Source organism: Neodiprion virginianus, chromosome 5 (genome assembly GCF_021901495.1).
Source record: "Neodiprion virginianus isolate iyNeoVirg1 chromosome 5, iyNeoVirg1.1, whole genome shotgun sequence".
Classification (NCBI taxonomy): domain Eukaryota; kingdom Metazoa; phylum Arthropoda; class Insecta; order Hymenoptera; family Diprionidae; genus Neodiprion; species Neodiprion virginianus.
The window spans coordinates 14,117,759-14,129,839 of NC_060881.1; the positions used below are offsets into that span (position 1 = coordinate 14,117,759).

The window sequence follows — 12,081 nt, forward strand, 5'->3', positions numbered from 1 at the left end:
TATCTCAGCACTTGTCACAATTGCGAAAATTTCGCCAAAAACGCCCTATCATCCTCCAGTTTTAAAGCCGAAAATGTTTGGTTTCAACTCTGATTCGAATGACGTTTTTCTGACTTATTGGAGACCCAGGAACTCAGGAAACGCAGTCAAAGAAGTGTGAAATCAACAGAAGAGAAATAGCAAGCAAAATTCACTGTTTTTCGGCTGTAAATCTTTATGCGTTGATCCCAGCCTATTGAAACTGCGCCCAATCGATTCCACTTGCGAAATGACGTCGGAATACCCAGTAAACATGAGCCGGTTAAAATGTGGTTGAAGAAACGTTAAGGTCGTATAATTATGGTATAGGTAGAAAATATTACCATGTTCGATATACGGTAATTTTTCAGTAAAATATTAATCGTTGTCTCTCCACAAATATTATACGATTTTCATTACACGTACATTTAAACAACGGTTTCTAGACTAATAATCAACGTTTTGTTTACTAGTTCAATTGCTAATTTAAATTCGTTAAAAACCGGTATATTTATAGATATTAAAATACAAATTTTCTACGTTTCATCGTCAACGTTTTGTTGTGGTAAGCGAGATTCGTAGTATAAACGTGTAGTAAAACCGTTTATATTTCTAGTCTTATGAACAGTTAATATACATGTTTTATTCCTTCACCGGTAACACAAGTTTAACGTTTCATTCACTGCTTTTCTACAACATTTAAACAACGGTTTCTAGACTAATAATCAACGTTTTGTTTACTAGTTCAATTGCTAATTTAAATTCGTTAAAAATCGGTATATTTGTAGGTATTAAAATACAAAATTTCTGCATTCCATCATCAACGTTTTATTGTGGTAAGCGAGATCCGTAGTATAAACGTGTGGTAAAATCCATTATATTTCTAGTCTCATGAACAGCTAATATACATATTTTATTCCTTCACCAGTAACACAAGTTTAACGTTTCGTATAGTTACCATACCTTGCCAATATGTTCTCATTAATTGTTTAATAATTAAGTCAATACACTTTTGATCTACTGATCACATGTAATACGTGAAAATTACGTCGTACATAGACTTGTCATATCGATACACAGAATTATATACCTACTCGGGCCGAAACGTAAACAAGATTTGTTTCGTAACTTTCTGACCTTCATATCCAAGAATACTACCCTTTTCAACATAGTGAGGGCAGGAATCAACTTTTACATCATTTACTTACATATTGCGATGTTTGAATTTGGAACTATAATCATTAAATTCAAGTTTTTCTCATGTTAGCAGTGACTAAAATTCAACGTTTTGTTATCCTCCTCAGCACGTTTTTCTGATTACCTTAAATTTTGTAAACAACTGGTCATTCGATTTCCAATCTTTTTTTTCATTCGATAAACTAGTAAGTATCATCAAAAATATGAAAAAATTCAGGTGACATAACACTAGAAGTGATAATTTTATTCTAGGTAATATTGTAAAGTAGAACAATATGTTACCTCCATTTTTTCAAATTCTTTTTCTTGTGTTATTGTTAATTCCCCAACATAGGAAAAAAAGTTGAAAAATCGATGAACAGATTTTTTTACAAAGGTCACCAAGAAATTACGTAGTTGAGCATATAAGTGCATCCCTTCGCGGCGTCTTTATTAATTGTAAAACATACGTTTTCCTATACCATAATGTATATATTGGAATAACCCATGCTAGGAAAGCGAGTGGCCGTAGATGAAGCTCGTGTACCATGGATGTTACATATACGTATAATGAGCGCATGTGTCAAACGACAAGCGGTCGCGAAGAATCGAGAATGTCCTAGCGTGAAATACTCGCGCCTCTTCTTCTGCCTCTGATTGGCTCGCTGGGTCAGCGTGTTGTAACTCGTGCGGTTCCTGCACGCTGAGAGCCGAGGACGACGTGCCAGAATGCCCCCCCACCACCGTTCGCGAAGGCTCTCAGCTCACGCGATCAGTGAATCAGTCTAATTTGACCAACTTCCGAGGTCAGTGCACGTCCGTGTTTATGTGAGCCTTCATAAGCTGGTAAGTACAAATGTATTTTCTATTTGGAAAAATTTATCACAATGATTCAATACAGACGAAAATGACAATACAGGCGTAAATAACCTGACAATAAAAAGAAGAAACAAATACTTTGTGATTGCGTCGTACTTGCTTTTGAACGTCGCCGAAAGGATGTAGGCACAATAGAATTGCTTGTAGATAATGCTATAAGAAGCATGTGTATGGTATGGAATATATACTGATTGCAAATAGAAGCCGCAGATATTTATTGTTAGCTTCACTCTTACTTGTGCAGGCATCGTTTTTCTTTTATAAGGTTATCCAGTGAAATAGATCGCTAACACATACGTATCATGTACGAATGAACGATCATTTAGTGGCTGCATCTTTTCCCAATAAACACACAGTGGTTGAAATGATATATAATAGACCTGTCAAGACACGTTGAGAGAACGTTGAAATGGCACATAAAGATTATTCTACCTAGAATACAGGTGTTAAATACTATGTATTTTCAGGTACGATATCCGCCTGTTATTCTTGTAGTTCATGAAATTCGTACAATTTCCGTGAATTATACGCCTATTCCGCGTCCAATGCGGAATTCACCGGCATATATTCACGTGTTTTCTACGTATATACAGATACGTTTATTTAAGTGATGTGTGGGACACGAATAATTTATCGACATCCACTTCAGTTCCACAGCGGTCACGTTTCTTAATCGTCTATTCAACGTACGTGTGTTTATTGGGTTCTACATTAATCAAATTTGCGTTTATTATACGTAAATACTCAGCAATGAACGTGATATGGTGTGGTAGCCGCTTTTTTTTTTTTTTTTTACAATACTGTAATGCTTTCAAGTTCGATTCGCTGACCTCAAACTTTTTCAGTGCTTTACGTTTCTTGAAATTCTCCCAAAAAATTTCAGAGATAGTGTTTCACATCTCTAGTGAAATGTCAAATAATTTTCATATTCAGATAATAGAAAGTTTTCTTGAAAAAAATTGACATACCAAAAGAATGAAATTGCCCTGATTAGGGAGGTTTATCTTTATCGGGATTACGCAATTAACCCTACGATTAACTTATTTTTCCCACTTTCCGTCTGTGCACGGGGTCTTTTATGGAACAGCCAGATTTTCCATATGTTTCAGGATTTTGCAAAATCAGAACAAATTTGGGGTTACCTCTCAAAGTATGTCTACTATACATTATCTAAAAGTTGTCGGGATTGAAAATTTTTGTTCATCAAAATTGTAATATTCCCAAAAATGCATGAGAAATTTAGGATCATAATTTCTACAGTTTCCTCAAAGACCCAGTGTACAGACGGAGGATTAATTACCGGATAAATAAACACTGTTGAGGGGTTCATAAACGTTTTAATGCCGTTGAATTCGTCATTGTGCAAACATCTTTTCGATGTAAAATTGAATTTAATTTATTCACACGACTTTACCACCATTGTGTAACCGGTTATTGAATATATATATAGAACTTTGGTTGAATTATTGGGATATTATATGTAGATTGTAGATATATGTGATAGTACAATGAGTTCATTGTCAGCCTAAAAGTATGGTGAATTTTCTGAAGGCTGATTATTAACGTTCTTTTCTTTCTATTGTTCACAGGGGCGCACAAATATAAGTGGATGTAATACGAGACTGACTGGTGCATTTTAACGTAAAAATTTAGTTTGGTGTATGTAAGTACAGATCATTATATAATAATATGCCTCTTGATTTGAAAGTCTTAAGCAAAAGACAGTTGCGTCGGAAAAAAGCCGAAAATATAAATAGAGCGTTTCTTGATCTCACGAACAATGACATCGCGAAAAAACACATTTTAACATCGGAATCTCATGAAACCCTTTTGGATAGGAATGCTATGTATACCGAAGAAGCTGAAGGTGCAGCTATTTGTCATGATTATAATGTTGTTCGCGTTGTTGAAAATAACGACAATAGAAAAACCGTGGATCATGATCACAGTAGTGTAGAGTCAGATAGCTATTTTAGTGACAATGAAAGCGTTGGATTATCATTACTTAGTTCTGAAAATGTTTCGAGCTGTGAAAGTGACGAATCACGTTGTAATAATGAATGCGATTTTGTTCAAAATTTACGAACCTGGGCATGTATGAATAACATTACGCATACCGCAATAGATCAATTGCTTGTGTTATTAAGACCAATGCACTCTGTTTTACCAATAACTGCGAGAACTCTCCTTCAAACACCAGCTTGCACCAGTACGTTACATCTTGAAAACGGTGAAATGTGTTATTTCGGATTAGAGAATGGTTTGAAGAGCAAACTTGAAGGAGGTCTTAAAAATGAAATACAGCCTGTAAATGTATTGCAAGTCGATTTTAATATCGATGGTATTCCTGTTTTCAAAGGTAGCGGAACGTCTTTCTGGCCGATTTTGGGACGTAGTGTCAATTTGATCGACGATAGTCCGTTTGTAATTGCCGTTTTTTATAGGATGGGTAAACCTATGCCGTTATCTTTGTATTTGGAAAATTTTATTCAAGAGACATTACATTTAACCGAAAATGGATTTGAATTGAATGGTAAAAAATACGTCTTGCAAGTTCGTCTGTTTGCGTGCGATGCTCCTGCAAGATCTATGTTGAAAATGTGCTTAGGTCATTCCGGTAAGACTGCTTGTGAGAGATGTAAGATATGTGCTATTCGTATTGGCAATAAGCTCTGTTATCCTGTTGGTAAGAAATTTCGGAGGCGAAAAGATCGTCACTTTTTTTCGCCGCGTAAACACAATCGTCATATAAAAGGACGCTCGCCTCTCTTACGTTTATACCTAGGGCTAGTGACGCAATTTGTTTTAGATCCCATGCACTTATTCTATTTGGGAGTTGTAAAAAGACTGATTCTCAAATATTGGGTCGAGGGTTCACGTGATAGTAAATTATCCAAGCAAGTTATATCGATTCTTGAACGTTTGATAAAAAAGTTGGCTCGATATGTTCCTGCGGAGTTTCCTCGGAAGCCCCGAGAATTGAAAAAATTGAAAAGATGGAAAGCAACAGAATTTCGCTTTTTCGTGTTATATTCCGGACCGGTTCTTGTGCGAGACGTGCTAAGCTCAAAAAAGTATAAGCATTTTCTATCGTTGTCTGTCGCTGTATACATACTGTCAAATGCAAAGTTGTTTTCAAAGTTCGGTAAAATCGCGAAAGCGTTACTGAAAAAATTTGTCGCTCAGGGTGCTAAGTTATACGGACCTCACTTTGTCGTATACAATGTTCATTCTCTGCTGCACGTAATAGATGATGTTAAACGGTTTGGCCCACTAGAGGAATACAGTTGCTTTGTATATGAAAATTATTTAGGCCATTTGAAGCGTCTTATTCGGTCAAAACGGTCTCCACTGCAGCAATTAGGTAATCGACTCGCAGAACTGAATTGCGTACGTAAGACTAGATCCCAAAAAAAATATGTTGCCAAATTCAAATCTTCAATCAACTCGCAGGAATGTCAGTCATTGCAAACTAGCAGATTCAAAATATCAATAAAACAGCCGGATAATATAGTGGTCTGTGGTAAAGAAATACTCGTTGTAAAATCGATTGTTAATATTCATGGAGACTACAGAATAGTGGGTACTCCTTTCAAATATAAGCGGGATTTTTACAAAAAACCTATAAAATCGTCGAAACTGGGAATTTTTTTTGTCAGAAGCTTTAATCGTGCAAAGTCTTTTTCTGTAAGTGAGATATCCCACAAATGCATTTGTTTCCCATTTAAAGATGGCTTTACTGTTATCCCGATATTACACGAAAGAATATAAGCAATGATAATCCAAAAGTTAGCTTTTTCTGATTTAGCCCGTGTTCTACAAAAATTCATCATTTCTAATACATTAATCAAATTTAACAATCAGTTAATATGAAAGGTCGTGGATCTCATCACTTACAAATCATAGCTGATTATAACACCAAACATAAAATTTTATACTTTCAACACTTGTATTCAGGGCAGTAAAACGATGTATGCCATTGTTGAATTCGTGGTTGGCGAGAAGCGAGAATGTGCATTAGTGCCAGTTTTGTGGCTGGTGGATAATAATACCATCTGCTACTGGCCACGCACGAAGAATGAGGAGCATTTCCTAAAATTAGTCAAATCAAAGGCAATATATCAGAAAACATGGCCCGAGTATCCTGTTCACAACGTTCTGCATACTGGAGGTGATTGCTTACACTTATTCACTAGTACTGATCCTTGATGCCATATTCCTTACTTCTTTGATTTGATATTATTTATTCATTCATATTCAAAGTGATATTGATTAAAGTTATTCTTGGATATGAAGGTCACAACTCAAAACACTTTTTATCGTGTTAACGTTTCGGCCCTGGTGGGGGCCCTCCTCAGAGCAATTTTATTTAAATATCTGTCACGAACAAAATAAAAAATAAAAAATGATGTACAAATAGGTTTGACAAAGTAAGACATATCGATGTAAATAATATGCAAAGGTGTTGAAGTAAGTATAAAAGAGAGATTACCTCATATGCGATAACACTTCCAATTACATAAAAGCGTGTTGATAATTGAAGAATAAATAGAACAAAAAGGCAAAAACGACAAAAAACGAAACACACTGCGTTCGCGACACGCAACTCCCACGAACTCATACTTATAGTTGGTTTGTTAAAAGAATTAAAATACACAGCCGTTATGGTTGAGTCAGAGCACATAAGCACAGTGGAACGTCTAGTGTGTAGTGGGAAGAAAGTGATATTAATATAATACTGATAAGTACATAATTTATGTTCGTGTATATATATGTATATAGTGAGTCATTCATCAAAAATTGCATGATATTTGTTTTCAAAATGAATATATGAAACACAATTACATGTCTCAGGCTGTTAAATTAATTTTGTTCAATATGTTGCATGATTTATAAGGCACATAAAACGAGCAACATGATATTCATTTCAATTTTGTGTCGTGCTCATCTCTAATTGACCATCAATTATCGATTTCGTATCATGTCTTTTGTATCACATTTGGTGTTACTGTTCTTCACTGCAGTGTGTTGTTAAGATGAGATTTCTTAATTAATAATATATATACCAATGTATTTCATAACTGATATTTCCTGAACAGAAAGCTTCGACGCACTACAAAAGACGATGACGCACATCATAGAACACGGTACATCCGAGGAAGATGGCACAGTTTACACCATTAGTAAGAAATCCACAGGGCATTGTTATGAAAGAGAGTCGCAGAGCAATGATGAACATGAAGAGGGCAATGATGAAGCTGTCATACGTGAAAATATATCCAAAAAGCGTAAACATACGAAGAAATCCAAGAAGAGCAAAAAAAAGAAGGTAAAGCGTCAACGTGAGACGTCTTCAGATACTGCAGATGATACATCATCAGTTGATGAAAATTCTCCACCAACACACCATCCCACTTTGAACCCACGACAGAATTTCAACATATCCAATGCATAACCTGTTATCGTTTCTGTAAATGAGACAGCTCGCCCTTCAGCCCACAGTTTGACAAGGTCGGTAACTGAATATGACCTATCAACGTCACAAACTTTAGCCTCAACCTCGAATTTGGTAGCTGAAGCTGCAACTGTAGTTGCATCCCAAAATCCACTGAGGCGCATTGACGAGAAAGCTCTACAATATTTGGAACGTATAAAATCTTGTGTAGACCAGAATCAACTCATGCTGAGAAAAATCATATCGAGGCAGCAAGCAACTAACGTGGACAGCGTACAAAGGCCAGAGGTATTTCCAACGCTTCCAATTGAAACAATGGAAGAATTTGCGAACCTCGAAGAACTTCTCAAATCGAATGAGCATCGAATATACCTGGTGAGTAGTGCTTATGGAATGCACGGTTATGAAAATTTAGTATGAATGGGGATATTATTTCAAATATTTAGTCTGAGTGAGCTCATTATTCCAGAATCTGGAATACATCTGATGTGCAATCTGTCTCAGCATATAAAAAGTCATATCAGAATATCGAGATACTTCTTGATTGAGATGGGTAACTACTGAATTTCTTTGTAGACACAAAAACTATCCTCTGTTGGAGGCACAAGTGGCCGTCAATGCGTATTGGCTGTTCTCAAGTCATTACTAACAAACGAATTAGCCATGCAGTTCAATTGGGCTGGTAGAGATAAAATTGCTTTCCAAAAGACACTGGTCATGCAAGTTATTTACGGTAATTCAAAAATAATTTGATTTCCATAAAAATTTCGACTTTACTTATAGGGTACTCTCAAATAAATATAGAACAAAAACTTTCATTGATATACAAACCAAGTGTACGTACAGTGTAAATGATATACATTAATAATATTTATTTATGTATTGTTGAAATTTATTGCAGTTAAAGTTTTCATGTCACATTTTGGTGACTTTGCCTTTTTTCAGATGCTGTTAAAGCTACTTTCCATGGTAAGGAATTAGTAAGCGATATCAAGGAAGCGAATATTGCAGCTGCAGTTAAAGTTTGGTTGAAACTCGCTCGATCGCGATACTCCTACGTACCTAAAAGACGCCTTCAATAGTATCTGTGTTCTCTTTCGAAATAATGTGTCAATACTTTTTCTAACTCACTCTGCCAGGATTGTGATTTTTTTTCAAGTGCCAAGAGAAAGCTAACGATTTTCCTCATTGAGGTGTATCCACTGTATAATTAGTTTGTTTTATGTTTCATTCGTTGTCAAACCACTCGTATTCGATACAAGTTTTTGTTTGTTTAGATTTACTCAAGTTTACTGTATGTTGTACTTCTATACTCAAGTCCGGAGTAGATGAAAGATAACGATTTTCCTCATTGAGGTACAATCATTGTATGATTATTTTGTTTCATGTTTTATTTGTTATCAAAGTACTCGTATCGGATACAAGTTTTTGTTTGTTCATGTTTACTTAATTTTACTATTTGCTATACTTCTATACTCTTGTGAGTACATCTGTACAATTGAGGTATGCGTATATGTAAAAGACTGTATGTTTATTTATACATCCCAGTCAACATTCACACAGTTACATCGTTGGCATAATAAAATGTCCGCATCAACGATACAGATAAACTGGTATATAAAAAACTACTGTTATGTTTCGGATACATTGTTAAAGCGGATATTTCGATACGTGTGCAATGTAACTATTGTCATTGTTGCCTTGGATGAAAGTACCTTATAATAAATATATATCATGTTTCGCAAAGGTGTGTGCTTTATCTCATTTAGTTGTCCTGTATTTCTCATAAGAATACATAGGTGTGGATGTAAAATAATTAATATCATTTAATTGGTGCAAGTTACCATTACTGAAATAGCTAAGAATGTGAGCGTTGCTGTATCATCTAACCCCTGAGATAAGTCCATATTGACCATACAAGAAGCTTTTAACAGCTTGTGTATTAATATAGTACATGAAAAATTATACCGAAAACATATTCTCAAGTTGGTTGTTACACGTTTATCGGAACCGCGTGATATTCGATTAAGTGTATTCAATTAAACGTATAATAATTGTTTACGGATATCGTTTTTACGTTAAATCAACACACATTAAGTACGTGTATTATTATAAAAAAAATTTTCCAATGAACACGCTTATTAAACGTGTTTGAACCACAAAAAATGGTGGCTATAACAGGTATATATTAAACGTCTACGTTAACATTTAAATTGCGTTCTTTCATACTGGTTTCATTACGTTTCCGAAAACCGTAATTTCGACGTTTACTTCAACCGTGGAATATCCGGATCATAATCACTAACAGAAAACGTTGATGAGCGCAGTCGAAAAAACCTATATCAGGGCGGACATTTTTCACAAGAAAAAACGTATGTGCTGAACGATTATTCAACTATATACAACGTTATTTTTCGACGAATTTCTTACGATTTATTTACCAGCAATGTTTATTGGGTAGTGTATGAAAATACCTTGACCAGCACTTCTCAAGAAATCGAAAATATCAACAAAAATGCCTTACTATTTCTTCGGTTTTGGAAGCATAAATGTTTGGTCTCAGATTCGGTGAGATTGGACCTTTTCTGACTTGTTGAACGCCCAAGAACTCAGAAAACGCGGACAAAAAGTGTGAGGTCAACAGGGAGAAATGGCAAGCGAAATTCATTGTTTTTCGGTTGCAAGTTTTGATGCGTTAATTGCAGCTTATTGTGACTGCGCCGAGATAATTTCTCTGGCAAAATTACGTTGGAACAGCGCATGAGAAATCCGATTTCACCACTTGTCAAATTCGCGAGAATTTTACCAAAAATGGCTTTTATATTTCCAGTTCCGGTGCCAAAAATGTTTGGTCCTGGATTTAATTCAACTGACCTTTTCATGACTGATTGGACGCTCAGGATCTGAGAGAACGCAGACGAGAAAGTATGAGGTCAACAGGAGAGAAATGGCGACCGAGATTCTTCGTTTTCCGGTTGTGACTTTTGATTCGTCAATCGCAGCGTAATGTGACTGCGCCCAGATAATTTCTCTCTCAAAATTACGTTGGAACAGCGCATGAGAAATCCGATTTCACTACTCGTCAAATTGGTGAGAATTTTATAAAAATGCCCTATATTTTTTCAGTTCGGGTGCCAAAAATGTTCGGTCTAGGATTTGATTCAAATGACCTCTCATATGACTAATTGGACGCTCAGAAACTCAGAAATCGCAGCAAAGAGAGCGTGGGATCAACAGAAGACAACCGGCGAGAGAAATTCTTGGTTATCCGGTGGTAACCTTAGATGCGTTGATCACTGCGTATTGAAATTGCGCCCAATCGATTTCTCCTGCAAAATCATGTCGGAATGCTGTATAAAAGTACCTGTTCCAGCGATTGTCAGTATCGCGGAAATTATCCCCAAATATACCTTACAATTCTTCGGTTTCGTAGCCGAGAATTTTTGGACCCAGATTTCATTCACATGACCCTTTTCTGAATGATGGGACACCCAGGAACTCTTGAAACGCGACGGAAAATACGCGAGATCAACAGAAGAGAAATGGCGAACATGATTCTTCATTTTCCGGTTGTAACGTTTGATGCGTTAATCGCAGCGTAAAATCACTGCGCCCAAATAATTTCTCTGGCAAAATGACGTTAGTAGTAGTATAACAAGGAAAGTTCTGGGTGGAAACACCTTCTTCACCGACCAAGCCGACCAATCCGCCTATATGTGCATCCCAGACGCAAACCCTTGAAGGTTACCCCCACTCTCGTAAGATAAAATGTGCTTTGCCGACCGTTCGTCGGTAAAAAGATCTCCCAAATGACCATGATCGTTGGTAAAATATCCTCCAAATGACCATGATTGTCGGTAAAAAATCCTCCAAATGACCATGATCGTCGGTAAAAGGTGCCTAAAATTGCCGTGGTGTTACCCCTTGTGGGATAAATTGTGCTCTTTGTCGGTCAAGAAAATCATGCTCAGCGAGCGGAATCGATAACTGCATTACCGAGCGCACTCCGTGCATCCTCAGGCGTTCGAGCGGACCCCGTGGATCCTCGAACGTTCGATGATTCTCACGGCCTTGAACGTATCTAGACTGACAAACAATTCGTCCGACGTGTTTCGACTCGACGGTGAGCGGCATGCGGTCAAAGGATTTCGGTGCGACGTTGAATTCTGAAAGACCCTCTCTGGCTTTGAACGAATTTTAGACAAACAACTCTCAGAATCGTCCGACGTGTTTCGACTCGACGGTAGGCGGCATGCGGTTACAGGATTTTGGTGCGACGTTGAATTCTGAATGACCCGCTCTGGCCTTGAACGAATTTTAGACAAACAATTCTCGGAATCGTCCGACGAAAATAATACTCGGAATCGTCCGACGAGTTTCGAACCCACGGCGAGCGGCCTGCCGACAACGGATTGCGGTGCGACGTTAAATTCTGAAAGGTTCCGAAATTTGTATGCGGCTGCTTCGACTCTGAACGAAAGTAGGCTGACAAACAATGCGTTAGACAAATTTCGACTTGACGGCGAGCGGTCCGGGACCGTGAGAAAGAGCTT

General features: G+C 36.9%; 1 long non-coding RNA gene across 1 annotated transcript; it reads left to right on the forward strand.

Moving 5' to 3' along the window:
• The first annotated feature begins 1,525 nt into the window (after positions 1 to 1,525).
• Positions 1,526 to 7,312, forward strand: LOC124305284 (uncharacterized). Its single transcript, XR_006908359.1, has 4 exons — positions 1,526 to 2,040; positions 3,663 to 3,736; positions 6,031 to 6,244; positions 7,173 to 7,312. It is a non-coding gene; the product is annotated as an uncharacterized LOC124305284 (long non-coding RNA).
• The last annotated feature ends 4,769 nt before the right edge of the window (positions 7,313 to 12,081 follow it).